Raw genomic sequence first — 6,000 nt, 5'->3', positions numbered from 1 at the left:
ACCGCTGCGCGCCGCCATCTTCCCGGTCCTCTGGCTGTGAGTGGTCAGTCAGAGGGCGGCGCCGACGCGCATTAAGCGCGTCATCGCGCCCTCTGAACTGAAGGTCACAGGCCGAGGACCGGGAAGATGGCGGCGTGCAGCGGTGGAACGGAGGCAGGTGAATATAGCCGATACTCACCCTCCTGGCTGTCCCTGCTTCTCTGTTGGAGATCGCGGTGTGCGTTCAGTGTTAACGCATACCGCGATCTCCTGGGAGCGTCACTCTGTGAGGCCCAGACTGCGCCGGTGCTTGCGCAGTCTATAAAGGCTTCGGACAGAGTGACGCTCTCAGCGTTATATTATAGATTACCTTGTACACCATGGTGTCACCTAATTGTCTAAATACTTCCTCAAGGTAATCAGATTATCCATTACTACCGTAGCCCCACCCTTATCCGCCGGTTTAATTATCAAAGACTTATCTGACGATAGTTGCTCCAATGAAAGTCTCTCAGAATGTGAGAGATTGGTGCGGAAGTGGAACTTTCCTCGATCCATCTCCCGAGTCAGTGTGTAGATATCTCTCTCAACAAGGGAAACAAAAGTTTCCACCGGTGGACTGGCCCGAGGTGGCATGTAAGAACTAGGAGTCCGTAACCCCAGTTCATGGAGCTCAAGTAGAGTCGTGTCCCGCCTTGATGGACCCAATGCAGGAGGTTGTTCTGAGAAGTGGACACGTAGTCTGAGGTTACGATAGAACCTCTGTAGGTCCATACTAAGTTCAAAACAATTGAACTTGTACATGGGGCAAAAGGATAAGCCCTTTTGAAGTACGGCCAGTTGATGCGTGTCCAAGTTTTTAGAGGAGATGTTAACTACCAGTGGGAGGTCCTTACCTGCGAGCGTGTTGCCATCTGGATTCTGGGTTCCCCGGCGGCATTGGCCCCCCCCCGCCTCATTTGCCTTTTTGACGACCGCGGTTGTTCCCTAAAAAAGAATGGGAGGAAGAAGTATTTGAAGTGCCGGGCCTGCTGTCGATGGAACCAGAAGAGCTTAGAGAGCTGTGTCGCCTGGTGGAATGCCGAGTATCCCGCCACTGGTAGACCCGGTTTTGTAAATAGTCCTCTGTGTCTCTCAGAAATTTTGATCTCTTCTTTTTCTCGAGTTCTGATCTGTGTAACCGTAATAATTCTTGATTTTTGGTCTTGAGTTCCTGGAACTCCTCCTGGGGCATGGTGCTGGTCAGCTGGCTCTCGATGGCGCTTATTTGGGCGTTTACCGTATCCAGGTTCTTTTGAAGATAAGAGAGAGTTAGGGTCATCAGGTCTGCCGAACATTTGTTCAGAATGTGTTCAAACTTTGTGCAGTAGTCTTTATCTTCCCTGAAGAAGGTCGATGTAAGGGGACCTGCAAGCCTCGTGGGATTTTCTGGACTCGGAGGTATTCAGCTATTGTAATGATGTGCAGTTCTAGGTTGACTGCTCTTCTGGACTCGCGTTCCAGGTCGCGATTCTTGAGTTCTTTGGTAGGAATTTGAAGAAAGTCGCTTGGTGCGGTAACTTTAGTTCTATGACCCCACGTCTGGGGAGGTCATTTTGTACTCTGTATCCTTTGGGGTGGTCAGTCTGCATCCTTTTTCCCGATAGTCCTTCAGCGGGACTTGATACCTTCACTTTACAATTTTCCAATAGTTCTCCTATACACATGCACAGTCGATAGCATCTCCCGATCAAGGCTCACGACTCACGGAGCACCAGGCCGGATCCGTTCAGACCGCCACATTCGTTGTCTTTCACACAAGTGATGTATTGTATTTTTCTGAGCAGAATGTATCACGCTTGTATTGATAATGTGCACCATGTGCTTTGTTCTAAATACTCTCTTGTGTCATTTTGCATATATATTTCAGTACCTCAAAAAACTGCTTCTGATGAGGGTCTTGTGATTAGACCGAAAACGTTTAATTTTTGAACTGGATGCACTAAATAAACAAATTGTTCACCTTTTATCTTGCAAAAATCTCCTGAGTGCCAAGTAATTTATTTCTGATATATGACGGGTTGGATACCTAACTTGTGCACCTCCAAGAAGCCCTGAGTGCCGTGTTCACTATTTCTACCCTCTTTTGGGTGTCAGCCCTGCTTTGGGAACCCCAGTATGGGGATGATCCACCCCCTTGCTTCCCCAAGGACCTCTCGACCCCCTGGTACCTCTACACCAAGATCACTAGGTCATTGGCATTACGAGGATCTCCTTGGGCAACCCAGGATTGTATTAACATGTCCATGACAACCTTCTCCACCATCTGTGCTGGGGAGGATTCAGGTTGCAACCATTTTTGGACCAGGTGTAGGAGATCAAACATTTGGGACCGGTGAGGTTTGTCACTGCAATACGCCCACTTATGCACCCATTGCGCCCTGACAGTCAAATTTACTCCTAAACATGCCAAGATCTCAGCCTTTAACTTGGCGTATTCTTTTGCGCTTTGCAACGCCAAGTCATAATACACCATCTGCGATTCACCTGTCAAATATGACGCCAGAACCTTGGCCCACTTTTCCAGAGGTAATTTCTCCCGCTCCGCCACCCTTTCAAATATCGCCAGGAATGCCTCAACTTCATCCTGTAGGGTCATTTTTTGCAACACTCTTTTTACCGTCTTACTTATGTAAAACTTATCAGCCGGACTTTGGGTGGGGGCGCTCGCCCTGCCCTGGATGGCATTTGCCAGAAGCTGCATCTGCTGACATTGCTCCTGCTGGCTCTGCAATAACAGCCTTTTGGTCTCTTGCTGTTACTACTGCACCTGGACCAGGTGTTTCAGCAGGTCCTCCATGTTGTCAGATTTCCCTCCTGCAGCCGCATTCACCCAGGACATGCGGTATCGGCAGTCACACTGCCTCTTGGGATTCGTGCCCATGCTTCTAGCACCAATTGTAGGGATCTGTACTCACTCGGCTGCAGTTGAGGTAGGCACTGGAAGTGGTATTGCTGAAATGTCCAAGCAAGTTTATTGAAAGTGTATAAATTCCTCTGGATAGCAAAACAAACATACAGCCTTTTCCAGAACAAAGTGAAAACAAACAGAAAATAAACAGTCCATATAGCACTACTGGTCCGCCCGCTCAGGTCATTGCCTTTTAGGAACACACACTGGAGGTCTCCACACCTCCCGCCATAGACAATGAATGAGACATCTGGCCTCCATTTTATTAGCCAAACCACTCCGCTGGGGTTGGGATATGTGAACGGTCATTCCCACCCATCTCTTATGACTGCTAAAACCCGGCCCTGGAATGGCGAATTATCTATCTCAGCACTATACGCGCTGGAGCATACTTCCCAGCTCACATCACCGCAGCTAATAACCATGATGACACATATCTCCCCTTAAGGACTCGTCCGGCAGCAATCTTACATACCCTCTCCCTCTGCCCAAAGTCGGGGGGCTTGGCACCTTCTGCCAACAAACAGTGGACTGTCGACAGAGAGTCAGCATTGCCATGCAGTTTCCCTGGCCTATGCTCCACATGAAAGTTAAAATCCTGAAGTCCTAGGAACCACCGGGTCACTCGGGCATTGTTCCCTTTTTTCTCCCTCATCCACTTCAGTGGTGCATGGTCTGACACCATTCTAAACTTCCTGCCCAAGAGGTAGTATCTTAGAGTGTCTAAAGCCCACTTGATGGCTAAACATTCCTTCCCCACTAAGGAGTAATTTTTTTCGCAGTATGACAACTTTCGGCTGAGATACAGGTGCATCTCACAAAATTAGAATATCAAAAATGTAATTTATTTCAGTTCTTCAATACAAAAAGTGAAACTCATATTACATAGAGTCATTACAATAGAGTGATCTATTTCAAGTTTTTATTTCTGCTAATGCTGATGATTATGCCTACAGCCAGTAAAAGTCATTATCTCCATAAATTAGAATAATTTATAACACCAGCTTGAAAAAATATGGACTGTTTATTTTTTGTTTGTTTTCACTTTGTGACGGAAAAGGCTGTTTGCTTGTTTTGCTATCCAGAGGAGTTTATGCAGTTTCAAAAAACTTGCTTGGACATTTCAGCAATACCGCTTCCTATGCCTACCTCAACCGCAACCAAGTAGAGATCCCTACAATATGAAATTTTGCACTCTCCTTAAGTGTAAAGAATGACAGAGTATTCTCAAGTGTGAAATTACAACAGTAAAAACCATGCTACAAGTGTTTCTGCATTTTTACCACGGCATGTTTATACAGTTATTGATGGTACAGTGGGTTAATATTGTTTACCTGAAGATAAATGCAAAAAAAATGGAGGGCACCATCAACAATAAGTCCAATGTGAGAGAGGGATCAATCCTAGAGCATGTGAAAAACTAGCACAATTAAGTAGGAAGAAAGAACATGCTGTATCGGAGATCACCAAGAAAATATATAATAAATGCTTTATTCAAATGTACACGAAACCAATTTTTAAAAACAATTAAAACCAAAAGATACCCACAAGAAGTGGGTTCTGCCCCATGGACCCACAAGATGATATAACAGTCATATGTAAAATATTCAAATAAACACTAGTCAAAAACAGATGTATTTTTCAATTGTTTTGGCACCTGGGGAGTGTCAAATATTAAGCATCTATATATATAACTAGATTGTGGCCCGATTCTAACGCATCGGGTATTCTAGAATATGCATGTCCCCGTAGTATATGGACAATGATGATTCCAGAATTCGCGGCAGACTGTGCCCGTCGCTGATTGGTTCGAGGCAACCTTTATGACATCATCGTCGCCATGGCAACCATTATGACATTTACGTCGATACTGTGCCCGTCACTGAATCAGAAACGTGAGATGTCTACATCCTTTATGACATCATCGTCGCTGTGTCCGTTGCTGATTGGTCGAGGCCTGGCGGCCTCGACCAATCAGCATCGTCGCTGTGCCCGCCTGGCGGCCTCGACCAATCAGAGACGCGGGATTTCTACGTCGATGCTGTGCCAGTCTCTGATTGGTCGAGGCCGCCGTGGCTGACTGTGCCCGTCGCTGATTGGTCGAGGCAACCTTTATGACATCATCGTCGCCATGGCAACCATTATGACATCATCGTCGCTGTGCCCGTTGCTGATTTGGTCGAGGCCACCAGGCCTCGACCAATCAGAGACGCGGGATGTCTACGTCCTTTATGACATCATCGTCGCTGTGCCCGTTGCTGATTGGTCGAGGCTTGGCGGCCTCGACCAATCAGCATCGTCACTGTGCCCGCCTGGCGGCCTCGACCAATCAGAGACGCGGGATTTCTACGTCGATGCTGTGCCAGTCTCTGATTGGTCGAGGCCGCCGTGGCTGACTGTGCCCGTCGCTGATTGGTCGAGGCAACCTTTATGACATCATCGTCGCCATGGCAACCATTATGACATCATCGTCGCTGTGCCCGTTGCTGATTTGGTCGAGGCCACCAGGCCTCGACCAATCAGAGACGCGGGATGTCTACGTCCTTTATGACATCATCGTCGCTGTGCCCGTTGCTGATTGGTCGAGGCTTGGCGGCCTCGACCAATCAGCATCGTCGCTGTGCCCGCCTGGCGGCCTCGACCAATCAGAGATGCGGGATTTCTACGTCGATGCTGTGCCGGTCTCTGATTGGCCGAGGCCTGGCGGCCTCGACCAATCAGAGAGCAGAGATTTCCAGGACAGACAGACAGACAGAAAAACCCTTAGACAATTATATATATATAGACTAGATTGTGGCCCGATTCTAACGCATCGGGTATTCTAGAATATGCATGTCCCCGTAGTATATGGACAATGATGATTCCAGAATTCGCGGCAGACTGTGCCCGTCGCTGATTGGTTCGAGGCAACCTTTATGACATCATCGTCGCCATGGCAACCATTATGACATCATCGTCGCTGTGCCCATCGCTGATTGGTCGAGGCAACCTTTATGACATCATCGTCGCCATGGCAACCATTATTACATCATCGTCTCTGTGCCCGTTGCTGATTGGTCGAGGCCTGGCGG

Source organism: Ranitomeya imitator, chromosome 5 (genome assembly GCF_032444005.1).
Source record: "Ranitomeya imitator isolate aRanImi1 chromosome 5, aRanImi1.pri, whole genome shotgun sequence".
Taxonomy (NCBI): Eukaryota; Metazoa; Chordata; class Amphibia; order Anura; family Dendrobatidae; genus Ranitomeya; species Ranitomeya imitator.
Note: the sequence above shows the minus strand (reverse complement) of the source record.